The sequence below is a fragment of the Pelodiscus sinensis genome, chromosome 1 (assembly GCF_049634645.1).
Source record: "Pelodiscus sinensis isolate JC-2024 chromosome 1, ASM4963464v1, whole genome shotgun sequence".
In the NCBI taxonomy this organism is placed as follows: Eukaryota; Metazoa; Chordata; order Testudines; family Trionychidae; genus Pelodiscus; species Pelodiscus sinensis.
The window spans coordinates 8,732,413-8,759,982 of record NC_134711.1 but is presented as its reverse complement, the minus strand read 5'-3'; the positions used below and the strand labels follow the sequence as shown (position 1 = coordinate 8,759,982).

General features: G+C 47.9%; 1 long non-coding RNA gene across 1 annotated transcript; it reads left to right on the top strand.

The window, feature by feature from the left end:
* The first annotated feature begins 22,174 nt into the window (after positions 1–22,174).
* Positions 22,175–27,321, top strand: LOC142826487 (uncharacterized). The gene is made up of 2 exons (XR_012900652.1): positions 22,175–22,381; positions 26,804–27,321. It is a non-coding gene; the product is annotated as an uncharacterized LOC142826487 (long non-coding RNA).
* Positions 27,322–27,570: the final 249 nt, after the last annotated feature.

Below are 27,570 nucleotides of genomic sequence, written 5' to 3'. Positions count from 1 at the left end.
TCGGTAACTGGTAAAGCAAAGGATAGGAATAAATGTTCAGTTTTCAGAATGGAGAAAGGTAAAAAGTGATATCCTCCAGGGGTCTCTACTGGGATCTGTGTTGTTCAACATATTCATAAGTGATCTGGAAAAAGGGGTAAAGAATGAGATGACAACATTTGCAGAGGATACAGTGCAAAGCAGATCGCAAAAAGTTACAAAACTGTGTGAGTGGGTTCCAAAACGTTAGATGAAATTCAGTGTCGACTACTGCAAGGTAATGTACATTGGGAAACAATCTCAATTACACATTTAAATGGTGGTTTCTGAATTAGCTGTTACCACTCAAGAAAGATCTTAGGGGTCATCGTGGCTTGTTCTCTGAAAACAACCCCTCAATGTGCAGCAGCTGTCAAAAAAGCAAACAATGTTCAGAACCCTGGGAAAGGGATAGTTAATAAGAGAGAAAATATCATATTGCTGCTATACAAATCCATGGTACCTGGACTTGTGTGCAACCCTGGTCACCCCATCTCAAAAAAAAAAAAAAAAAAAAGATAGAAGAGAAATGGGCAAGGTATAGAAAGGAGCAAAAAATGAATAGGGGTATGGAACAGCTTCTATATGAAGAGACTTTAAAAAGATGGATTTTTCAGCTTAGAAAAGAGAGGACTCAGAGGAGCTATGATAGAGGTCTATAAAATCATGAATGATGTGGAGAAAGTGACTAAGGAAATGTTATAACACAAGACCTAGGGGCCACCAGCTTAACAGGCAGTAGGTTTAAAACTAAAAATATTTGTGACTGCAAATTTTTAGGACCTATCAGAGGCAGGGGTCAGGAGGGCAATTTGGCCCGGGCCTCAAGAGACTAGGGGTATGTCTACACTACCCCGCTAGTTCGAACTAGGGGGGTAATGTATGCATACCGAACTTGCTAATGAAGCCCGGGATTTGAATTTCCCGGGCTTCATTATCATAAAGCCGGTGCCGCCATTTTTAAAAGCCGGCTAGTGTGAACCCCGTGCCACGCGGCTACACGCAGCACGGGCTAGACAGTTCGGAATGGCTACGTAGTTCGAACTATCTAGCCCGTGCCGCGTGTAGCCGCGCGGCACGGGGTTCGCACTAGCCGGCTTTTAAAAATGGCGGCGCCAGCTTTATGCTAATGAAGCCCGGGAAATTCAAATCCCGGGCTTCATTAGCAAGTTCTGTATGCATACATTACCCCGCTAGTTCAAACTAGCGGGGTAGTGTAGACATACCCAAAGGGGCTTCAAATGTTGACATTTTTCTACCAAGTCATTTCCATTTATTATACCCCTTGCAGTTATAACAGACAACAAAAAAAGCTGCAAAAAATACACCTGCAAAAAAATTTATTTAAATCATTGTGGGACCTCAGGTCTTCGTCAATTTTTTGGTTACATCCAAGTTTTCATTTGCGTGACTGGAGTAGCTTCTGTGATTAGTCATTCTACGTTATGAAACACTGTTTACAGTCTTTGCATAGTTTAGAGGTTTTGAAAGTCGTAATTAATTGTTACTGTAAAGTGATTTTGCCTGGTCTGAGGGTGAGTTTAACCTTTAAATTAGATGTTTATCTCTGCATAGGAGATTTTCACATACCTGTTTTTCCTTATGCGTCTTTGTATACAATAACTATATCAGGCTCAGTTGCAAGCTACCTCTTCGTCCAGTTTTAGATTCACTATTAAAGGCTTTTTTTTGCGATAATAAACTTTATATCTAATCTGGCAATCGCCCCGTGTTCATATTCATAATTAATAACGGAAACTTGTTAGCAGATGAAATTTCAAGACTTTGAAATAAGGCTATAAGGGCCGTAATAAATAATATTCATTGCAAAGTATATACAATTAAAATGTTGTGTAATCAATAGCCTATAGCGAATTAATTTATTGTGTGTTGTACTTTAAAATAACCCCTTGTACTTTAAAATAACCCCACATCAGCAGCGCAGGCCCGCTCCGCACTTGGCATGCACCGATCCCCATTCTACATGGGGAATCGGGTGTAAAGTCACCCACCTGTGCCGTTTGCTCAGCAGCCACAGCTCAGCTGAGTTGCAGCAACAGCCGGGAGGCAGAAGAGCAGACGGCGGCGGTGGCGGGGGTGGCCGGGAGCAGCAGGGGAACATGCAGCAGAGCTGGAAGGCAGCGTACGGGGGCACACAACGTCAGAGGGGAGAGGCTAAGAGGAAAAACGTCGGGCGGGAAGGTTAAATGCAATGGAGTAGGTGGGGGGAGGGGTGCGGAGGTCAGAGGTGAAACCTGACCAGGGACCCCCCCCCCCCAGGCAAAGGAGACACCCGGCAAAGGAGTGGCTGGTACTTGAGCAGGGTAGGAAGTAGCCCAGGGCAAGGCGCTGGAACCGTTACCCAAGGACTGGTGTGTTGCGACTGGAGCCCCACCAGTCGGACCAACCTGAGTGGGTATTAGTCCTTAGGATCCTGGGCTGGGACCCATGAGAGGGGGCAGGCCTAGATCCCCCTACCCTCGCTTGGGAGCAGTCTGTAAAAGAGGAAGATACCTCGACTGATTATACCAGGGTGACCCCAAGGGTGCCTGACTCTCTAGACAAAGATTGGAGACTTGCAGTATAGGTGGAATGGAGCATGGGGTAACGAGAGGGAAGCCTGTTACACTGGTGGAGAATGTGGGCAGATTGAACCCAGAACCCCACCCCACCCCAAAAAAAGGGAGTTTTTTTTTTTCTTTGTTTCGTTTCAGTAAATATATGTATAGAGCAGAGTACTAAAGATTTGAAGGGTGGAAGCCTTCCCTTCGGCAACAAAAGTCCCCTAAGACGGAGCCGGCCAAGGTATTTGCGTGGCTTGCGGACCAGCAAAGACAATTACAGCAACAGCAGACAGTGCTGATTCAGCAGCTGACAGCCCAACACCAGGAGCAGCAGCGGCAACTTGTGAAGAATCTCGCCAAACAGTTTCAGGAGCAGAAAGAGAGGTGGATCCGCCAACGTGAGGTCCAGGGCCAAATGGGGGCAGCCTTGCCCGGGGAAGAGGGGAAGGAGCAGAACGTCCTGGCTCAGTTGCCCGTCCGACTGGCGAAGATGGCTCCCTCTGACGACCCCGAAGCCTTTTTGACAACATTTAAGAGATTAGCCACGGCCGTCAGGTGGCCGGAGAGACATTGGGCTACCCTCCTAGCCCTCTATTTGACTGGGGCAGCACAACTGGAGTATTGCAGATTAATTCCAGGAAGGCTCTACACTACTACAAGGTCAAGGAGGCGATCCTCGACCGGATGGGAGTAACACTGGAGACATATAGGCAACAGTTCCAGCAAGAGCATTATCCACCCGGGGTGAGGCCAAAGGTAGCGGCACACAAGTTAAAGGAGGCCAGCTGGAGATGGCTGGAACCAGACCAGAAGTCGGGGCTCCAAGTCGGAGACCTGATAATCCTGGAACAGTATCTCAACATACTGCCGAGTGAGGAGCAGAGATGAGTAAGATGCAACCATCCCACCACCTTAGAAGACGCAGTGGCGTTGGAGCACTATACGACGGTGGAGTCAGCCCTATCTAGTGGGATGACAGTCCGTGAAGGACCAACCCCGAAGGCAGAGCCTCTATGACGAACCCGTACATCAGAAACCAATAGGCCGAGACCGACCCAGGGGCCAGAACGAACAGAGGTAAGGCGCCTGGCACCCGTGTGGTCGGCTCCAACCCGGGAGGTCATTCCCCAAAAAGAGGCCCCACCCAGCAACAGAAACCTTCCACAAGTCCGCCCCGCCCCAAGGAAGCTTGCTTCCAGTGTAGTCAAGAGGGGCATTTTCAAAGGGAATGTCCCTATATGGACTGCTCCTATGGACAGGTCCTAACAGGCGATAAAGTGGTGGGCGACTGGGGTGAGAAAAAGATTTTACGTAGAGTAGAGATAGAAGGTAAGGAAGTTACCGCTCTGGTAGACTCAAGGTGTGGGCAAACTTTGGTGAGGGAAGATTTGGTGGGGGCCTTCTCAACACTATTTGGGTTGTGTCAATTTGTCATAATGCCCTTCAGACTTCACGGGGCCACGGCAACCTTCCAGCGATTGATGAATAAGATATTACTCCAACACAGACAATATGCAGCCGCCTATATAGACAGCATAGTAATATACAGCGCCTCCTGGGAGGAACATCTCCAGGGTATTGAAGCAGTAGTGACGTCACTGAGGGAAGCTGGACTTACAGCAAACCCAGGAAAATGCCACTTTGGGGAACGGGAAGTATCGTACGTAGGGTACACCGTAGGTAAAGGCCAACTGAATCAGATAGTAGATAAAATTGAAGCCTTACGTGAGTACCTGGCCCTCAGAACTAAAACAGGTATGCCAATTCCTGGGACTTGTGGGGTACTATAGGCGGTTCATGTCAAACTTTGCAACCATAGCCGCCCCATTAACAGACCTAATTCGTAATGCGGCTCCCCAAAAGGGGGAGTGGGATTCAGAGTATGATCGAGCATTTGAGACCCTGAAGTACCAGTTGACCCATGCACTGGTGCTGACCCAACCTAATTTTGACAAACCCTTCACCCTATACACCGATGCTTCAGAGGTAGGGCTGGGAGCGGTGCTTTCCCAAGAAGAGGGGGGAGAGGAGCATCCAGTCCTTTATATCAGTCATAAACTAGGGCTGCATGAAGTAAAGTATCCCACCATAAAGAAGGAGGCCTGGCCATAAAATGGGCAGTTGATGAATTACGTTATTATCTCATAGGAACCAAGTTCCTGGTGGTCACCGATCACACACCCCTCCGGTGGATGCAGACAATGGAAGACACGAATGCTCGCATCCTAAGGTGGTACCTGTCATTGCAACAGTACTGTTTCGAAGTGGTCCACCAAGCGGGGTGAGTACAAGAGAATGCAGATTTCTTTTCTAGGACACCCGTGAGGGAAGAGACGGAGGTAGAAGGGCTACAGGGACATTTAAAAGGGGGGGTGGATGTGACAGGGCGGGTGACCTCTGCGGCGGCAGCGTGGGCCTGCCCCGCGCTCGGTGCGCGCCGATCCCCATTCTACACAGGGAATCAGGCGTAAAGCAGCCCGCCTGTGCCGCTTGCTCAGCAGCCACAGCTCAGCTGAGTCGCGGTGGCAACGGGGAGGCAGGAGAGTGGACAGCGGCAGTGGTGGCCGGGAGCGGCAAGGGAACGTGCAGCAGAATCAGAGCAGAGCCGGAAGGCAGCGTGCAGGGACACACAAGGTCAGAAGGGAGAGGCCGAGAGGGAAAAACGCCGGGTGGGAAGGTTAAAAGTGGCAAGTAGGTGGAGTAGGGGGGGGGAGAACCCGGAGGTCGGAGATGAAACCCAACCAGGGCCCTTCCCAAGGCAAAGGAGACACCTGGCAAGGAGTGACTGGTACTTGAAGGGGATAGGTTCTCATACCTCTGTTGTTACACTGTGTCCTGTCTAGTCATAAGTTCTTGCTCTTGCAGCGCCGCAACTCCACGGTCTTCATTTTCTGCCTGCAAAGAGGTTTACAGGATCTGTCGAAAAACATTTTCTCTCAACAGATCCCCCTCTAGACTGCTGCTTTTTGCCGACAAAGTGCGGAGTCGGCAAAACGCGGCGGCCATTTTATGCAAATTAGGCACGGGATATTGAAATCCCTGCCTCATTTGCAAAGTTGACCTGCCTAATCTGCATCCCTCTGTCTAGACATATGCTGGGAGAGCACTTTCCCAATACTGGGGCCGTGACCAGAGTGCCACGTTAAAACTGCAGCTATGCTTTGAACTTAGATGTGTAGACAACGCCTTGGTCACTCTCCCCTTGGACTGCTAGCTCTTCCTGGGGGTCCTTTGTCTTTACATATCTGTTCGTAAAATACCCAGGGTGCTCCCTGGCGCTGTACCCAAATGTGAAATAACGAACAGTAACCTGCAAAATGATTCTCTAGCAATAGTCAGTTATAACATCTTGTAAAAGAAAAGTTAGATCTTTGAAAGTTCTTGGGCTCCATACAGAGATTAGTGGGTGAATATTAATGACCCTTGATATGCAGGAGGCAGGAGTGCTGACAGCCTCCGCTGACCACTGGGCAAGGTGGGGTTGGGAGCAGCTCTGCACTCCAAGAGGGGGCAGGGCCTCAGGCAGAAGGGGCGGAGCCAGGTACCACCAGTCCTCAGTGCTGCCTGGAGCGTGCACCTCCCTCTCAGAGCTGCATGGAGGGTGGTGCACCCCCCACACTCCCTCACAGCCATTAGAGCCACATGGAATATATGGTGCAGCATTCCAGATGGCGATTTAAAGGGCCTGGGGTGCCAGCTGCAGTAGCCCCCTTTGAATCACCAGTGGTAAGATCAGGTGATCGAATGGTCCCATCTGGCCTGTGAAACTAAACGGTGCATCTAGTAGTTGGGGAAAGTACTTTGGCTCACATTGTAAAAAAGCCAGTCAGGTAATTTGTCAGAAACTGCCTCATCTGAGCAGCTTTTTGGTAGGGTTGATGGCAAACATGCAAAGCTTTCAATCAATAGGAGCTGAACCCACCCCTTATCAACAGAGAATACAGCTGTGCAATTGAGTGGCTGCAAGCTTCCTAAGGAGCTTGTGTGGGATGAGGATGTGTAGCAGGCCAGGATTTCATCTGTCTGAAAGTGTGTCTGTGTGTTGCTTGCCCATCTCTTACAGCATTCTCATGTATCAAGGACAGGAGGTCACCCTCATTAGAGAATCGATAGAAAAGATCAAACAGGAACGTAATTGAGTGTTTCCAAACATGGCCACTAGATGGCACTATAGCAATACTTATTTGCATGGTGTTACTGGCAAATCATAGAACACCAGAACTGGAAGAGACCTCTAGAGACCATCAAGTCAGTCCCTTGCCCTCATTGCAGGATCAAGCACCATCTAGACGATCCCTGATAGATGTCTGTCCAACCTGCTCTTAAATATCTCCAATGGCGGAGATTCTACAACCTCCCTAGGCAATTGATGCCAGTGTAGAAACCTGACCATTAGGAAGTTTAAGCCCATTGCTTCTTGTCCTATCATCAGAGGCCAAGGAGAACAATTTTTCTCCCTCCTTTTTGTAACCCCGTTTTAGGTACTTGAAAACTGTTATGTCCCTTCTCAGTCTTCTCTTTTCCAAACTAAACAAATCAATTTTTTTCAGTCTTTCCTCATAGTTTATGTTTTTTAAACCTTTAATGATTTTGTTCTTCTCTGGACCTTCTCCAATTTCTCCACATCTTTCTTGAAATGTAATGTCCAGAACTGGACACAATACTCCAACTGAGGCCTAATCAGCGCAGAGTAGAGTGGAAGAATGACTTCTCGTATCTTGCTTACAACACTCCTGCTAATGCATCCCAGAATTGTTTGGTTTTTTTGCAACGGCATCACACTGCTGACTCATATTTATCTTGTGGTCCACTATGACCCCAAGATCCCTTCCTAAACAGTCACTTCCCATTCTGTATGTGTGACACGGATTGTTTTTCCTAAATGGAGTACTTTGCATTTGTCCTTATTAAACTTCATCCTATTTACCATTTCTCCAGTTTGTCCAGGTCATTTTGAATTATGACTATCCTCAAAAGCAGTTGCAACCCCTCCCAGCATGGTATCATCTGCAAACTTAATAAGCGTACTCTCTATGCCATCATCTAAGTTGTTAATGAAGATATTGAACAGAACCAGACCCAAAACAGACCCCTAATAACCCCACTTGTTATGTCCTTCCAGCATGACTGTGAGCCATTAATAGTCTTAGAGAACAGTTATCCAGCCAGTTATGCACCCACCTTATAGTAGCCCCATCTAGGTTGTATTTCCCTAGTTTATTGACAAGAAGGTCATGCAAGTACGTATCAAATGCTTTACTAAAGTCTAGGTATACCACATCCACCACTTCTCCCCTATCCACAAGGCTTGTTATCCTATCAAAGAAAGCGATCAGATTGGTTTGACATGATTTGATTTGGATTGACATCATAGAGCCATAGGGCTAGAAGGGACAAACAACAAGAACATAAGAATGGCCATACTGGGACAGACCAAAGTTCCATCTAGCCCAGTACCCTGTCTGCTGACAGTGACCAATACCAGACACCCCAGAAGAAGGGAACAACAGGGAATCATCACATAATCCCTCTCCTGTCATCCATTTCCAGACAAACAGAGACTAGGGACACCATTCCTACCCATCCTAGCTAATAGCCATTGATAGACCTAACCTCCATTAATTTATCTAGTTCTTTCTTGAGCCCTATATTAAAGTCCTAATCTTTGCAACATACAAGGAGTTCCACAGATTGACTGTGCACCGAGTAAAGAAAAATTACCTTTTGTTTGTTTTAAACCTGCTGCCTGTTAATTACATTTGGTGACCCCTAGTTCTTGTATTGTGGGAATAAGTAAAATAACTTTTCCTTATTTACTTATTCCACACCAGTCATGATTTTATACACTACTACCATTAATTCTCCCTCCTCCCCCCCAGTCTCTTCTTTTCTAAACTGAAAAGTCCAAGTCTTTTTAATCCCTCTTCATATGGGTCATATTCCAAACCCTTAATAATTTGTTACCCTTTTCTGAACCTTTTTCAATGCCAGTATATCTTTTCTGAGATGAGGCAACCACATCTATACGCAGTGTTCCAGATGTGGGTGTACCATGGTTTTATATAGAGGCAATAAGATGTTCTCTGTCTTATTTTCTATCCTTTTTTTAATGATTCCAAACGTTCTATTTGCTTTTTTGACTGCCAAGGGTCATCAAGTCTAGCCCCCTGCCAAGATGGAGGATTTGTTGTTTCTAAGCCACCAAGACAGATGGCCACCCAGCCTCTTTTTGGAAACCTCCAGCGAGGGAGCTTCTATAACCTCCCTAGGCCACCTGCCAGAAACACTTTCAGCAACCTGCTGAGAGTGTAATATTTTTTTTTTTCCAGTGCCTCTGAAATCAGATTTCATAAGCCAAGGAAAAGGGAGGTACACCGGGAATCCACCGGGAGAATGACTTTTTTTTTTTTGCTCAAAGTTTTTGTGGACAATTTTCCTTTCCATTGAAATTTTCCAGTAGAAATGAAACCAAACCCATTTTCAGTGAAAAGAGGTTCCTAGCTTTGTTTCCAGTTTTCACTGAAAAACATTATAGGAAATACGGAAGAAAAAAAACCTTAAAAGAAATGGCTCAAAATATTATTGGCACTTTTCAACTTGCGCTGACTATTTTATTTGTGTGGAAGAAGAACAGATCCTTGTCAGATCCCAGTTGTGCAAGGCGCTGTAGGCACATCTAGCTAAATCCGGTTCCTAGTCTGAAGAATGTATAAATCCATGCTTACATTTATAATGTTATTATGCGATTGACAAGACCTCAGGGGCTCATGTGAATTCAAACTTCCCCAAAGTCGGGGTGAGAGGGGTCATGAGATGTTCTAAGTAGTGGCCTTTCTCTGTTTAGTGGGCCGTAATTGCTATGAAGTTATATGTGTTTATAGATGCCAACGGTCTGTGCCCACATGCTCATTTCGTGTCACTGCCACTTGTTCGGGAAGTTCCACAGATGTGGAAAGTAGAGGTGTCTGAGGGAGCTGCAGCATCCCCAAGATTTGTACCCTGCACCAGGGTCTCAGCTGCCAGGCTACACCTAGGGGCCCCACTGCTGTCTGGAGTCCTGTCCACCAGCTCCAGTGGGTCCCAGCCACCAGCTGTGTAGCACTTGGGGTCCCAGTTGCTGAGAGTACTGCTGCTGTTCAGGGTCCTGACCTCCTGGCCTGCGGGGGTGGGGCTCCGTTGCAGGTCCTGGGGCCCAGACCATCAGTCCTGCACCCAGTGCTCTGCAGCTGCCCCTCTCTGTGGTCCCAGCCTAAAAATTGTTCCAGCTGCCCTGAGGAGAGCAGCATAATTCAGAGTGACTGTGATGCAGTCATCCGACCCTTCTCCAGCACGACATCACACCCTCCCCCTTCTCATTTTGTAATGCACCTACAGAAGGGTATGGTATAAAAATCTTCATTGCCATTTCCATGGGCACACCCACATAGCTCACAATGATACAAATAGACATAGCGGACTTGGGGAAACTGAGTAAGCAGGTGACTGGGCTATGGAGCACTACAGCAAATAAGTTTAGGTTAGGGTATTTGATCATGTCTCCCTCTAGTGGCTGAACTCAGTGAGGGACAGCACCTACAGACAGCCGCCCAACCTGAAGCAAATACTTACCAGAAAAAACACACCACACCACAGATACGCTCACCCAGGAACCTACCCCTACAACAAACCCTGTGGCCAACTCTGTCTATACAAGTGAGACCATCACAGGACCTAACCACATAAGCTACAAGATCATATATTCGCACATCCACTTGTGTGATCTATGCCATCAAGTGCCAGCAATGTCCCTCTGCCATGTATATCGGCCAAAATGGACAGTCAGTGTGCCAAAGGATTAATGGACACAAATCAGACATCAGGAATGGTAACACACAAAAATCTGTAGAGGAACATTTTAACCTCCGTGGACATTCAATAATGGATTTTAAAATAGCCATCCTTCTACAAAAGCATTTTATCACCTGATTATAGAGGGAGACAGCTGAACTGGAGTTCATTTACAAGTTCCACACTATCAACTTAGGCTTGAATAAAGATCTTAACTGGTTAACTCACTACAAAAGCAACTTCCCTGCCTTTGATATTCACATTTCTACTTCACATGCTATGAATGAAACACATCAAGCCTGACTTAATTAGCTTTATTAACACTGGTCCTACAATTGACAGGTAACTTCTTTTTTTGTTATATATACCCTGGATTCTGTAATTTCCACTCCAACTCCTCTGAAGTGGGTTTTACTCATGAATGATCATAACCTATTAAATTTGTAAGTCTCTAAGGATACGTCTACATAGCAGGGCTAAAGTCGAATTAAGCTACGCAACTTCAGCTACATCAATTGCGTATCTTAAGTCAAAATAGCACCAAAAGATGAATTAAGCTGTCTACACAGCAGGAAGCTAAAGGAAGAACACTCTTCCTTCGACTTTCCTTACTACTCATGAATTGAGGGTTAGCAGGAGTCCGAGTAAGAAGTCCTCCAGCTCAACATTGTTTCAAAATAGAAGCTTGTAGTGCAGACACGCATTAACGTTATTCTGAAATGACACTGCAGTGTAGATGTGCCCTAAGGCTTTTTTTTTAGCTAGTTGAGTCACATCTCTTTAGCTTCAGTGATTGGATCTAGAGCCGAATCCCTTTGAAGTCACCGTAAAAACTCTCATTGACTTGGTTGGATTTTGGAACAAACCTTTAGCACCTCTTCTTCTTGTGCATGGCAAAAGCAGAACTGCAAGAGCAACCACATGACTACAGATGGATTGTAAAGTCTCCTATCCAGTCCAGAGCAGAGGAGGTAGCCATGTGGTTGGCTGCAACTCCTACTGGATGAGCATGAATGGAACAGTCATCTGTGATGGGCCTGAGTGTCTGAACCATACCACCTCAAATTTCAGCAATTCCCTCACTTTCCATCTGTGGGGTAAATCAGCATGTCTTCCACATTCGGTGTAGGTACCATTTGGAGCTGTCTGTATATGCCATGGAGAGGAGAAGCCTAGCACTTGCAGAGTTGGGTCATTGATTGCATTTTTGTCTGGTACATTGGCCGCCGCCCAGGATTCAGACCATCTTCTGTGAGCATCTTTAACTTCTGCCCGTAGGGGAGTGGCACCAGACCAGACAGGTTTTCTGGATTTTAGTTGGTGTCCAAGATGGAGCGATAGTGTAGCATTTGCCTTGATCTTTATGGACTCCCTAACTGTGGCAGCATCTCATTAGATATCTGCTGGCATGCTGGCTTTGTAAAAGCCACAGAAGTGACATTGCCATGAGAGTACCACTAATTATGCAAACAGCAGTGTGAATTTCAGTGTTGACTAAAATGGGGCCTCCAAACTGGGGCACAGTATTCTGCTGCGGAATGGGCCGAGGCTAGTGTGATATTCGGAGTGTATAGGCATCGCTCCCCTCCCCAAGCTGTCCCGCAGTCTTTTGTGGGAGATTGACTGGGCTGTGTTGGCATACTCCCAGAGTTCCTGAAGCAACTGAGCCCAAGAGCTGAAAAATGGCTAGCTGCTCTCTACTCAGGGGGTATGTCTAGACTAGAGGCTTACGTCGACATAGTTTTGTCGACAGAATCTGTTGACAAAACTTATGTCGACAGAGCATCCAGACTACATTGCTTTGTGGACAAAGTGATCAATTTTGTCAACATAAGAGCGTCCAGACTGCAGGACGCTCTGTCGACAGAAGAAGGCACCCGGAAGTGCTTCTGAAAGGTCATGGGCAGCCATAAAGCCCAGGCACTGCTGCATGCTCTCTGCAGAGACGCGTGCTTAAAGGGATACTCCTGGACAGCCGTTCCTCTGCTCCTGGCTCTGGCTTGCCAACCTTTACAGGGAAATCAAAGCTGCTGCAGTTTTCCTGGCTCTGGTTGCCTTGCTTTGTCGGACACCACAACTGTATTATCTGGTTTGTCTGTTTGTGTGTTTGCTTGTGTGTGTGTTTGCTTGCTTGCTTGCTTGCTTGGGTTTTGACTTTTGTTTGTATTTTTGTTCTTGTTTGTGTTTGTTTTTGTTCTTTTGTGTGTGTGTGTTATTTTGGCTTTTTTGGGCATGGAGCCTGAGCTACCCCTGGGCAGGCGATGGCCCCACACCGTGCTGCTGGAGAGCATGCTGACCTTGGCAGCAGAGCTGGATCCTGAGCCCCTCGCTCAGGCTGCAGTCCTGCTGCCCTTGCCCCCCAACTTTTTCCTGGAGAGGCGGGTTTGGAGGCTGGACACCAGTTCGGACTGGTGGGACCGGCTAGTGCTGCAGCAGTGGGACGACGATCAGTGGCTCAGAAACTTCCGGATACGGAAGGCCACCTTCCGGGAGCTCTGTACCTGGCTCGCCCCTGCCCTGCAACACCAGAACACCCACTTGCGGCCTGTCATCCCCCTGGAGAAGTGCGTCGCCATTGTGCTCTGGAAGCTGGCCACCCCCGACAGCTACTGCTCTGTGGGGCATCAGTTTGGTGTGGGAAAGTCTATCGTCGGGGCCGTCTTGATGGAGGTAAGTCACTCTCAGGGGACAGTCCAGGGGGCAGTCAGGACCAGGCACAGGGAATTGGGGATAGGGTGGCAGAGGCAGAAGCCCTCTCAGCCTCCCCCTGCCATGGTGCAGGGCCAGGGAAGGGATTATCTGGGGGACAAAGGGGGGAGCACTTCTCATCAGGTGAGCCAATCCCTCTAAAGTCCTGTGCTGTGTGTTTCTATTTGTCCCATTCTGCAGGTGGTGACGGCCATCAATGCGGAGCTGCTCCACAGGACCGTTCGCCTCGGAGACCTGCAGACCATCCTGGCTGGATTTGCAGGGCTGGGGTTCCCAAACTGCGGTGGAGCACTGGACGGGACCCACATCCCCATCCGTGCCTCGCCCCATAGAGCAGCACAGTACATCAATAGGAAGGGCTAGCTTCTCTATGGTGCTGCAGGCTCTGGTCGACCACAGGGGACAGTTCACGGATGTTTGTGTCGGGTGGTCAGGCTGGGTACACGATGCCCGTGTGTTCAAGAACTCGAACCTGTACCGCAGGCTGCAGACTGGGGCATTCTTCCCAGAGAGGAACCTTGCAGTCGGGGATGTGCAGATGCCTACATGCATCATGGCCGATGCGGCCTACGCTCTCATGCCCTGGCTCATGAAGCCCTACACCAGCCACCTGGACACGAGCAAGGAACTGTTCAACTCCCGCCTGAATAGGGCTCGCTTCCAGGTAGAGTGCGCCTTCGGCCGTTTGAAGGGCAGGTTTAGGTGCCTGCTGACGCGGCTGGACATGGGGGAACACAACATCCCTGATGTGGTTGCAGCATGCTGTGTGCTGCACAACCTCGTAGAGAGGAAAGGGGAGGCCTTCCTCCCTGCATGGAGGACACAAATGGAGATGGAGGGGAGGCAGTTTGGGCAGCCCCGGACAGCTGCCACCTGGCAAGCCCACCAGCTGGGCCTGCGCATTCAGGAAGCCCTGAGGGAGCAATTCTCACAGGGAGGCCCCTGATTGTCCCCAGGGCCTTCCACATGTGGGATTGCCCCATACCCCCGGTGCCTTCCTCCCTGCAACCCCTCCCTGCCCCACATTCACCCATTCTACTCAGTCCCCACTTAGTGAGAATGGAGACAGGTGATGGTGAAAAATAGAGTACACTTTAACTGTTTTTTTAACAAATGAAAATAAATAACTCTTTGATTCAGAGAAAAAATAAAAATGTTTGTTTTAGAAAATAAAGTGCTTAAAAAAATGCGTCCCTCAGTTTGTGTCACTGGTGGGAAGTGGGAATGTGAACTTGGAAGGGGGGAGAGAGGCTCAGGGCTGAGGGGGCTGCCTGGAGGCCGAGCTCCTGCTGCTTTGGCTCTGGCGGCCTTGTCGCGCCCGGCTGCGCGTGCGGGATGCCACAGAAGGGGGCTGGGCAGGAGGTGGGGCTGGGATGGCAGGGGCAGAGGAGGGGGCAGGCTGAGGAGGGGGGGGGCAGGAGCAGGCAAAGGACCGGGGAAGGCCATGGCCTCCCGGGTCACTGCATAGATGCCTCTGCGCTGCTGGGTAAATTCGAACAGCAACTGCCGGCGCCACTCGGCCTCTGCCTCCAGCCCCCTTTCCATGGAGTCCTTCATCTCTTGCAGGACTCCAACGTGCTGGCGCACCAGCTCTAAGTAGCTGCGCCAGTGCCTACGGGGGCCCTGCGGCCGTCTGGGTGGTCGGGCAGGTGAGGCGCCCCCCTCCTGGTCAGGTGGTCCGGCTGTGGAGGACAAGAGGGAAAAGTCGTCAGTCATGCATGCTCACCCTTTCCCTGAGAGGGCATGCCCTCCTCCTTCTCAGCAGGCAGTGCCTGTGCTAGGGTCAGAGGCTGCTCATGTGTGTGTCTCAGTAAGGCATGGTGCAGCCTGGCCCAGGCGGTGTGCAGACCACCGTCGTACCCCCCCGCCCCCACGCATCCCCCATGGCTGAGCAGCACGGATGAGTGTCGGGCCATGGTCGGGGTTCCCACTGAGTGCTGAGAGGCCTGCAGCTGTGAGGCTGTCCCAGCGTCTCCAGCCCATACCTGCATGTAGCATCCCTGCCTGCAGGAACAAGCGGTGCCTAGCAGCCGTGTGGGTGCAGGGGGGTAGCACGGTCCTCCCTGAGAGCACCCATGGGTGTGCCCTCTCCCTCCCCCCGGGCCTTGCTCAGCATGACATGGCACAGCACTGCACCGTCCCCTTTGCTCCCGCCTGCCCTGCCCTGTGTGTGTTGGACCCTCACAGCACTCACCTGATGTTCCCTCCCCAGGGTCTGAGGTGGTCTGGGAGGCCTCCTGTGTCTCGAGGCCTGGCTCCCGGGTGCTCTGGGTGCCGTCCTCCTCATCTGCCTCCTCCTGGAGCTCCTGGTCCCCCAGCAGGTGTTCCGGCCGCTGTAGAACTGGGGTCTCCAGCCCGGACTCCATGAGCCTCTCAGGAGGCAGAGGATCCCCTGCCCCCAGGATTCTGTCCAGGTCCTCATAGTGCTCAAAGGAGTGCGGCCTTTCCCTGGAGCGGGAGCTCTGTTCAGGGGCCCGGACATACCCCTGCCTCAGCTCCTTTACTTTGGCTCTGACCTGCTCCAGTGTGCGGGGATGGTGGCCTTGTTTGGCCAGCTCTTCTGCCATTCGGGCAAAGGTATCTGCATTCCGCCTCTTTGTGGAGCGCATGGCCTGGAGGGACTCCTCAGCCCAGAGCCCAGGAGGGCTTTTATCTCTGGCAATGACCAGGAGGGAGCCCGGCGCTTGGTGCCCCGGGGTTCCCGGGGGGATGATTCCCTGGAAGGGCCAGAGGGGTCTTGGAGGGCTTGTCCCTCTGACATAGCTCAACCAGAACTGAGCAGTACAGTCCTGGTCTGCTCTGGAGCTCGCTTACTGCCAGAGTGCTGCTCCTGGGTGCCTGTGCCTTTTAAAGATGGCTACAGGCAGGAACAATCGAGTTGCAAGCTGTGGCAGGAGTGTCCACCAGGGATTCTCTCTGGAGGCCTTTTATGTCGACATAACTTTTCCCCTGCGTCCACACTGCTGTTTTGTCAACAGAACTACGTCGACAAAGGAGTTATTCCTCGTAGAATGAGTTTTACATACGTCGACAAAACTGCTGAGTTTTGTCGACGTTATATCGACATAACTCAAAGGCAGTGTGGATGCAGGTATAGTTTTATCGACAAAAGTCCACTTCTGTCGACAAAACCCTGTAGTCTAGACACACCCAGGGAATCTACTTGAAAGCATGGGAGGCTGCAAAAAATTATAGCCATCCTCAAATCAGGAAAAGAGGCAACCAATACAAAAAGTTATCGACATAACGCTTCTCAGTGGTGGCTATAAGCTGCTGCAGCAGCTTCTGCTCTACAGAATGAAGCCATTGCAGAAGGAACTGGCTTCAGAATAGGCAGAAATTGTTGTGACCAAATCACTGTGTTGGCCAAGTATAAAGAAACTGGCTACCCACACCAACTTAATGCAGCAACAGTGTTTATCGATCTTAGTTCAGCATATGAGGCAGTATGTGTGATGAATGGGAGGGGTACAAACAACTAACATCTATCGGGGTGATCTAGATTGCTTGGTCCTGCCTTGAGGACAGGGGACTGGACTTGATGACCTCTCAAAGTCGCTTCTAGTTCTAGTATTCTATGATTATACCTAGATCTATCTCCAGGCTTGATTTAAAAATTGCCAGTGATGGAGAATCCACCACAATCCTTGCCCCAGTTTAGCTTGAATTTCCAGTCATTGGCTCCTGTGATACATATCTATGTGCGGGACAAAAATCTGATAATGGGTTTTTCAATCTAGTAGACAAAAGGTATCAACTGAGACCATCATCCCTTCACCTGCTCGTTGTTAAATTGACTAGGTTGCACTTCTGGAGTCTATCATTGTAAGGCATGTGTTCCAATGCTGTTAAACATTTCCATGGCTCTTCTCTGAGCCCTCTCAAATGTATCAGCATCCTTCTTGAATTGTGTACACCAGAGCTGGACACAGTACCCCAGACACAGATGCGCCAGTGCCAAATGCAGCGGGAAATGTTCCTGCTACCTGAGATTCTGCTATTTAAACATATAGGGATCCCATTAGCCCTCTTGGCCAGAGCGTTGCACTGGGAGCTCATGAGACGAAGTGCAGCCAGATGGCGAAAGGTCGCTGTCGTCATTGCCAGAGCTAAGGTGGAGACTAAGGACTTCAGTGGCCACAAAGCAACTCAGTGTCCTGAATGGAACATCACCGTAGGACTTTGTGTTTGAGACCAATATGTCCTCCCATTCAGTGCATCTTTAGTAATAAGCTTAATAAAACCTATCTAAAGCCAGACCACGCTCCCAGCTTAAAGTAGGAAATCAGCTGGATTTGAAAATAGTGTGACTAGATCATTAGGGCTGTGGCATGGAGCAGGGCTCCTGCCTTCTATTCCTGGCTGTGCCCCAAAAGTGCTGCTTAACCTTCCAAAAGGTACTTAACATAAAGATCTATACATTGAATAGCTAGTCACCTCTGGAGAGAATCTTTTTCCACTGCCATTTGTATTTATAAAGCACTACGTTTATTACTTCTGATCTCCTATCTCCTGACTTCAGGGAGGTAGGAAAATCTGGGGAAAACCAACCATAAATGGGGTAAAATGGGCTTGATTCTGTTCTTACATGGGTCTAAAAAAAGAGGACTAACTCCAATGAAGTCAATAGCGTTTCATTGATTATTAAATTGCAGCAAGGGAGGTTTAAGTTGGACACTAAGGCTACGTCTACACTGCAACACTGTTTTGGGATACCAGAGTATCCTGAAATAGCTATCCCGAGTCTTAACAGCAAGCCTGTTCTTTGGAGCTCGCTATTCTGATGTCCCTGTAAACTTCATTTCACAAGGAGGAAGGGACATTTTGGAATAGCAGGTTATTTTGAAATTTGGTGCTGTGTTCAAATTATGGAATAAGCTATTTCAAAATAAGATATGCAATTTGCTTAGTTCAAATTGCGTATCTTATTTTGACCTTACAGTGCACCCTAAAGAAAACTTCCTACCTGTCAGGGTGGTTAAACACTGGAATAAATTGCCTAGGGAGGTTGTGGAATCTCCATCACTGGAGATATTTAAGAGCAGGTTAGACAGACATCTGCTAGGGATAATCTAGATCAGTGGTCTCCAACCTTTTTAACCACAAGATCACTTTTTCAATATAAGTGCAATGTAAGATCTACCTCAAACCCAAATACCCTTGCCCCACTTCCTTCCTGCCCCTTATTTGAGGCTCTGTCCCTGCTCCACCGCTTCTCCAAGGCCTCACCCTGCTCACTCCCTCTCCCACCCTCACTTACTTTCACCAGGCTGGAGTAGGGAGTTAGGCTGCAGGCTCTGGTCTTGGGCCAAGGGGTTCGGCTTGTGGATGGGGCTCCGGGCTTAGCCCAGTGTGGGAGATTGGGGTCCAGGAGGAGTTTCAGGATGCAAGCTCTGGGAATGAGTTTGGGTGCAGGGGGACTCAAGTCTGGGACAGGAGGTTGGGTGTAGGAGGTGGTTCAGGGCTGGGACAGGGGTTGAGGAAGCAGGCTCTGGCTAGGCACTGTTTAACTGAGATGGTGTCTGAGTGGTGAAGTGGGGTTGAGACAGGCTTACTCCCGCCTTGGCTCTGCACCACTCTGGAAAGCATCAGGCATGTACAGCAATGGCTCCATGGCACCATGCCCCACCCCTCATCTACAGACACTGAACTCACAGCTTCTACTGGTCCCCGTTCCGTAACTGATCAATGGGAGCTGCAGGAGTGGTGTCTGCAGGCAAGGGCAGCATGTGGAGACCCCCCCTGCTCTGCCTCTCTCAGGGGTTGCAGGGACATGCCAGCCACTTCCAAGAGCAGCAATTACTACAAGGATAAGGACTCCAGCCACGACAGGTTCAGCATTTTAGAACTCACTACTCAAAGAATTAAATGCAAGCGTAAGAGAAATGAAAATTATGAAATGCACAAACCAGTCAAAAACCAACATACTTCTTTTACTGCTTGCAAAGTGGGTTAACAACAACCCCCCACGTGTGTGTTCGGTCAGGAGATGAGGAGGAAGGACAGTGTGTGTTTGTGAGAATGACAGACACACAAACACTGGGTGAGTGCCAGAGATTTACATTGTCAAGCTCCCTCAGTCCTTCATTCTGTGTGGACATAGGGTACAGACATGGGGGAAGGAGGGACAACCTGGCATCAGCACCCCCCTCTTCTCCCTCCCACTCCCTGCACAGCAAGCAGGAGGCTCCCAGGGGGCAGCTCTGAGGCAGGGGCAGGAGCAGTGGGACAGTGGGTGGAAGGGCAACTGAAGTGCCAGCACTTGATAGCTTCCTGGCCAAACCAGTCTGGATCACCTGTCAGAGGTTCGAAGATCTACTGGTAGATCCCAATCCATTGGTGGAAATGGATCTAGATGGTGCTGTCCTGCTATCAGGGCAGGGGACTGGACTTGATTACCTCTACTGGTTCCTTCCAGTTCTATGATTCTATTAACGGGAGACTCAATCAAGTCTAATACATTTAGCCGGTAATATATTGTTTCCATTCCATTGTATAGCTTTAGCCACTAGAGTGCAATCTAAGTTAACACACAAACCTCCCACCGTATTGTAAGAGGAGAGCCTGCACAGTGGCACTTGATTATTATCCTGCAGGTTTAATTGTGCTAGATCTGCTTAACGTGATAAAAGTAGAGTCGCTACAGAAGCTAATAAGATTCCATACCTTGAAAAGGAGGATTACATTAAATCAGGAGAGCAGACCCTGGCTACATGACTTTGCTCGGAACTGAGCTCAGGCATGGAGCTGAAAAAGGCTTCATTTGTAAATCAGCAAACTCCAGAGCTGTGGAAATGGACCATTGTCAAAATGTATCTTTAATTACACTTACTGCAGTGTGGGTTCTGACCACTTCTCTTTTCCTATCAGCTAAAACAGTTTAGCTCCACTGACATCAATAGAGCCAGGCCAATTTACACCAGCAAAGGAGCTGGCCCTATCAAACTTGACCTTGCCTGTCTCTTATGTTATGTCTCTAGCTACTGTGTGAAAACAAGCAGCCCTGGTTTTGACTTTCCTGTGATAGCCAAAATATGTGTCTGGGATTTAAAAAAAACAAAACAGACTGTGTATTTGAAACAAAAGTCCAAATAGCTTCTTCTGTACTGATCAGTTAGCCCAGGCCAGAGCAGAGAAGGTCAACATAGAGAGTTTAGGCAAACGACGGCAGCCCAAAGTCATTTACTCCACCTATGGGTGAAGAAGCCAGGGTGAAAATTTGCTAGGAGCACCTGTTGTTTAAATTAAGTGTGGGGAGTTGACCCAGGTCGGCCCTGGGCTTGCTGTGTGACTCTGGGGAAGTCACTTGGGCCAACACTTTCACACTTAGGCGTCCAAGCTTGAAAACCACAAGCCGGACCTGGTGGAAATAGATGCGACTCCACTGAACTCAATGGAGCTTTGTCAGCTTACACCAGTGGAGGACAGGGTCCTGAATGCCTCTGCTGGAAAGGAAGCTTAAGTTTCTTCATGGACCCATCCCTCCAGAGGTGAGGGTAATAAGTTACTCTTCCTGGTCCATGCAACACTTGGCTTCCCCATGGAAATAGTGAGGGAAGGTGCAAATGAGTGGCAGCACTTGCCACGATGAGACTATTCTTCTATGCAGGACTGAGTGGAACCCTACTAAACTCATTTCTGTTCTGCTCCAAACACTCATAGGATAACAAGAATTTCCAGTCACTACCAACTAGGACAGCGTCTGGAGCAGTGACCTAAGAGTGAAAATCTCTGTCCCATCACTGACTCCCTAAGCCTTCCCTTTGTCTGAAATATAAGACCAGTTTTCATACCCTCTGGCAAACTCAGCCTCTCAAGACTATGTACTATTTGCATTAGACCCCTGTACTGCTATGTCTGTTTGAGTGGATCAGAAATGTGGGATTCTTCAGTGCCAGTCTTGTATCAGCTGATATGAAGCTACATTTCCTTTTCTGGGACCCTTCCTCCTAATTGCAGATTTATTTTTTTCTTTTGCAGGAGATGTGTTCCAAACAAAGAACTGCAGATATCATACATAGGAAAGGAAGAATTTTAGAAACTACTTTCCAGTCTTTTGGTCTCTTGCATTTACAAAAGGACTTATTTTAATTTTTTAAATATTGCACAAGAACACAAGATTGGGTACACTGGGTCAGTCCAATGGTCCATCTAGCCCAATATTCTGTTTTTAAGCAGTGGCCAGTGCCAGATGCTGCAGAAGGCATGACCCAAACATGGCAATTATGGAATGATCCATCCCCTATTATCCACTCCCAGCTTCTGGCAGGCTTACATCCCTGACTATCTAGGAATAGCCACAGATGCACCTATCTGCCATGAACTTCTCTCTAGTTTTTTTTTTTTTAACCCTGTTATAGTTTTGGCCTTTTTAAACCTGCTGCCTATTTAATTCATTGGATGGCCCTGGTTCTTGGGGTAAATAACTTCCTTATTCACTTTCTCTACCTCATTCAGGATTTTATAGACTTTTTCACATCCCCTCCTTTAGCTGTCTCTTTTCTAACCTGAACAGTACCAGTCTTTGTAATCTCATCTCATGTAGAAGGTTCTCCATATATCTAATCATTTGTTGCCCTTTTCTGAACTTTTTACATTCCTAATATATCTTTTTGGAGCTGGAACAACCAGAACTGCATGTAGTGATTGTATGGCTTTGTAGGGTGCCATTATATTTTCTGTCTTCATCTCTCTCCCTTCCCTAATGGTTCCCTACAATTCTGTTAGCTTCTTTGACTGCCACTGCACATGGAAAGATGTTTTCAGAGAGCTAGCTATATCTTGCAAAGGTATCTTTCCTAGGTAAGAAAGAGCTAATTTAACACCCTTCATTTTATATTGCAATACAGCAGGGACCAGGAGCAGTGACAGAAGGGGAAATATATAAACCCTGGGCTAATTAAGGCATGGATCCCTGTAGATTAGGGAAGGCCACTACAGAGTAATTGAAACACCTGTAGTCAATTAAGGTTCTTCCAGGAACCTAATATGATACAGCAGGCTAATTAAGGTGTGGTTCCCTATGGACTAGGGAAGGCTACTGCAGGTTAATTCAAGCACCTGTAGTCAATTAAGGCCCTGTCAGGAGCCTAATCAATCCCACACCCACCTATCCCTTTACAGGCAGAGTGGTGAAAAGATGAAGAAGAAAGGATTGGAACTGGAGGGAGTGTTGATGAGCTCAGAAAGATCAAAGACTTGGATGATAGGAGACCATGCCTCAGCATCAAGGACTGAGGATAAACCTATCCAAGTAAATGAAGGTAAGAAATCTGCAGGGCTTGAGAGGGGCTGAGGCTCACACCCAGATCCCTTCCCTGTTTCTATTCTCTTCCACCCTCCTGGGCTTCTACAGGGCCCTTGGTACCCCAAGAGCAGGGGTAAGAGGTGATGTCTTAGCCCACTCTCCAAGAAAAGCATGAGATCTACCATACCACCATTGGTTATCTTGCCACTGTAGGTATAGGTGGGATTTTTTACAATGTGCTTTATTTAGCACTGGTCCACAGTGACTTTCATATATCATTCTTGTTGCCCAGTCACCCACTTCTGTGAGAGCCCTCTGTAACTCTTGGTGATCAGCCTTGGACTTAACTACCTTTGAGTAATTTAATATCCACCAATACTGCTACTTTACTAGTCACCTGCTTTTCTAGATTATTTATGTGTGTTGAGTAGCACAGGGCCCAATGCAGATTCTCTAGGGACCCAGCTGTTTACATCTCTCTGTTGTGAAAACTAATCACTTATTCCTATGCTTTTGCTTCCTGGCTTTTAACCAGTTACCCATCTGTTGAAAGGACCTTCCCTCTTAAAGTATGGTGCCTTATGAGCTTTTGGTGAGGGATATTATTTAAAAAATTTCTGAAAGTCCAAGTTCACTCTATCCAGTGGATCACCCTTACCTACATGTTTGTTGAAACCCTCAAAGAATTCCAACAGATTGGTGAGGCATGATTTTCTCTTACAAAAGCTGTGTTGATTCTTTCCCAGAACAGTGTGTTCATCAGTGTGTCTGAGAATTCTGGTACCATTTCAACCAATTTTCTTGGTACTAAAGTTAGATTTACTGGCCTGCAAATGTCAAGCGCTTCTCTGGAATTTTTTTTTTTTTAAACCAGTGTTACATTAGTCAATCCGTACAGAGGCTGGTTTAAGTCTGAGGCTCCATACCACTGTAAAGAGTTCCTTCAGACCTCTGGGTAAATACCACTGGTCCTGGTGACTGATCACTGTTCAATTTATTAGCTTGTTCCAAAACCGCCTCTAGTGACCCCTTGATCTGGGGCAATACTTCAGATTTGTCATTTAAAAAGAATGACTCAAGTCTCTCTCTGCCTCTGCAATGAAGATGCAAAGAATTCATTTAACCTCTCTATAACAGCCTGGCCTTCCCTGAGTGTTCCTTTAGAAACTCATTTATCCAGAGGCCCCAAAGTTTATGAAATCCTTGGTATTTGGAGGCTTCGGCCTATCTCTAGTTTGGTTGCTCGTCTGATTTGTGCAAGTCTATTAGAACCTGTTAGGGTTGCCAGAACAGCCTTCCAAGGGAAGCAGTGGTGGAAAAGACCTATCTGACTTCAAGATTAAGATAGATGGGTTTTTGAAGGGGATGGTTTGATGAGATAACATGATCTTGGCAACTAATTGACCTTTCACTATCAGTGATAAATAGGCCAATGGAGGGATGATAAGAGTTACTACTGAGAACTTTTTCCTGGGTGTCTGGCTGGTGAGTCTTGCCCACATGCTCAGGCTTCAGCTGATCGCCATATTTGGGGTCAGGAAGGAATTTTCCTTCAGGATAGATTGGCAGAGGCCCTGGAGGTTTTTTGCCTTCCTCTGTAGCATGGGGCACAGATCACTTGCTGGAGGATTCTCTGCATCTTGGGGTCCTTAAACCACTTGAGGATTTCAATATTTGAGATATAGGTGAGAGGATTATTCTAGGAGAGGGTGGGTGAGATTCTGTGGCCTGCACTGTGCAGGGGGTCAGACTAGATGATCATAATGGTCCCTTCTGACCTTAGAGTCTGAGACGCTTTCAACAAAAATAGCGGACACCCTTGACATTACATCACAATCGACATTACATCTTATTTAGAAAATACTGGACACTTCTATTTTCTCATTTCTATTTTCTCAATTTGTTTCCCAAACAGAAAGCTCAAATACTGGACTGTCTGGTTCAAAACTGGACACCTGGCAACCCTAGGATCTGATCCTCCCCACTCCTATCGGCGGGCCTGGTGCAGGGGAAGGTGCAAAGGGGGCAACTGCACTGGAGCCTGGCACTTCAAATAGGCCTCATGCTATTGCCATGGCAACCAGAGACTGGGGCCTCATAAATCACCTCCAGATCCCCACACGTGCTGCAGAGCCCTGGGTGGCACTCCCTGGACGGTGTTGGGAGGGGCATGGTCCAGATAGTGCTGAGGGCAGGCCCTGCACCCTTCCACAAGCTCAGCGTTCTCCCCCTGTCCCATCTAGCCTAGAGGCCTGGCAAATCTGTTGGCTCACTTGTCCTGCAGCCAGCGGTATCAGTACATTGACTTCAGTGGGCAATGGACTGGGTCCTTGATTCTGCTTGTGCTTTCATTGAAATCAGTGGAAGTTTTGCTGTTGGTTTCAACAGGAGCGAGTTAAGGCCCTTAGCATGTCCTCATTAGCATGTTCCTGTTCCCATGGAAGTCCATGGTGAATTCCCATTGACTTCAGTGGGTATTGAGTCAGGCCATCTCTTCTCATGAAGATTATAATAGTGGCCACTTCCAGCCAGGCCTGAAAAGTAGTAACATTCATTCCCCTGCTCCCAGAAAGCCCTTGCTATCGCTAACGGCTCCTGGCTCCCTATTACCTGCCCTGTGGTTTGCATGGAGTTTTGGTGATGAATTTGAGTGCTTGCCAAGCTTACGTACTGAGAAAACAGCCTCCTGGTGTTTGCCAATGCCACTTCCACTCCCCGATGCAACTAGGAAGTGTGGAGACATTCAAAGCAAGTCAAAAACATTGATGCAAAGCAGCTGGGGATCTGGCCTGCTCTTTTCAAAAAATTAGCTGAACATATTAGAACCTCAGGGGAGGTTTGCTTTGGATGAGGGCCAGCTATTCTAAAAGGCGGGGAGAGGGGGGCAGTGCTACTCAGTCTGGGTGGTGTTAAGGTTGGCTGTCCCACCCCCACCCCTCTTGTCCAGGAGCACGGAGCAACCTCTTCTCTCCCCCCTCCCCACCACATGTTGTGCCCCTGAGCAATAATCCTTTCCACTCCCATGCATGCAATTCCTTGGCTTCTTTCCCCTCAGGTTTGTGTTAACATGAAATACACAAGGAATCTTAATGCTATGGGTTCATAGAAACATAGCTTCATAGCACCTATGCCTTCTGGTCAGTCTGTCTAACTTCCCACCCAGCTGCAGGGAGTGCTCAAGCCACCCCCCCCCCTTACCCTGGGACCAGCTCTCACTCCACCCATGCCTCTTCCCCCAAGTATAATCAGTCCCTGCTCCTACTCCTCCTTCCCTGCCCCCTTCTTCTCCCCTCCTCCCCCCCGCCCCAATCTTCCTGAATGCTGCAATTCTGCAGCATCACAGACAGCTGAAGAGTGGGAAAGATGGTCAGCAGGGCCATGAGCAGGTCAAAGGTGTGGGTGGGGGGAGAGAGGTAGAAGAGGGGGGTGTTTGGCTACCAGTGGGTGCTCAGCACCCACTAATTTTTCCCCAGCCCCAGAGCACCCATGAAGTCCGTGCCTAGGCACCATTGCGATCAGAGGCTGACTTTCTGCATAGGTCCGACAATTTCATCCAGCCTATGACTCCTGAGAGGGCTGGGGTACGCACTGTGGAAAGACATTCAATTTTGCTTTAAAGACTTCACGTAATGGAGAATCCACTGCAACTCTTCCAAAGGCTAATTATGCTCCCTAAGTGCCTTATTTCTAGTCTGAATCGGTCTCGCTTCATAGACTGACAAGTCTATGAAGCTATTTCTACAGCCAAGCTATTTCTTCACCTTTTCCATAAGGCAAATCTATGGTTTTTGTGAGTGGGGTTTTCAAGTCCTTGACTCATTCTGGTAGCCTCTTGCTGAACCCTTTCCAGTTTGTCCACATCCTTTTTAAAGTGTGGACAGTGAATTCGGACGTAGCATTCCAACAATGGTCTCACGACTGCCATATATAGTATCCTACCTGCAGTTCTTTCTGTGCGTAGACTTCCTTGAGATCCATATGCAGGTTTCTCTCCTGAATGGTTGATGAAAGATGCTAACCAGCCCTCAAAGTTGTACTGGACAAACCCTGGTTCTGCTGGATATAACTGCTTGAATCTGCTAGCTCAGGAGGCTGGGTGGCAATGGAAGACTCTTGAGCAGAGCTGACATTCCAACCAGCAGAGGGAAATACTGCATAGCAAGACAAGCCAGTGCAGTTTTCATTGCCTAGTAATGAATGAATTCAAGTCTACGGAGTCCCAGCCTGGCAGCCTGTCCAGTAGGCCACCCTGTTACACCCTTCCTTTAGGAAATGCTGCTCTTCCAGAATATTTGTACCATATTATGGGTCAGAAGAGGGTCTTCATTAAATTCCAAGGAAAAATTATTATTATTAAGCTTGTATTTTGGAGGGAAAACATGGGGTATTGTTCCACTGAGTGGTTGTTTGTTTTTGTTTTTGGCTTGGTTTTTTTTAGGACACAAAAGAACTTCTTGGGTCTGTGATATTACAGAGATGGAGGAAGCAGGAGCTGCACTAGATATACAGCTGTGTTCCTTCCAGCTTTCATCATAATGTACAGCTGTTCAGCACTAGTTGGAGAAGTGGGTGAAGTCATTGCTCTTCAATGGAAGATGCTGCATTTAAAATAGCTAGACAGGAAACCTCTTGGTGCCTTGGCAGTTCCACACCTGCTCAGCCCTGGTGGGCATTTAAACAAATTTTTAAAAGAGAGACATAATTTATGAGAACAGGATGTGATCTATATCTTCTCTCCCCCCCGCCCCCATCTTATCTTTGAAATCCAATCTTTCTTCTACAAGCTGTCTAAGAAAGAATGCTAATATGTATCTAGTTCATAGGCATTCTGTACATTGTTAATTAGTCAAACGCAAAGAAATTAAAATCTTTCTGAAGTGCTTTGAAGATTAAATACTATGTCAGGACAATGGCTCATGGCTTTTTGGTTGGTAGGAGCCTACACCAGCTGTAAAACTCCCAAATATCCCTATACCTTAATAAATATTGTACTTCAGTACCCCTAACCATGGAGCGGGGGCCCTGTTGCAGTAGTCACGGTGCAAACATATAATAAAAGACCGTCTCTGTTCCAAAGAGCTTACAAGCTAAGCAATGATATATTTATGGCTAATAATAATTAATGCAGTGTTCTGACCATTACTTCAGCACTCAGAAACCCCAGACAGGATCACAGCACTCTGGTGATAGGAGCTGTGCAGCCAT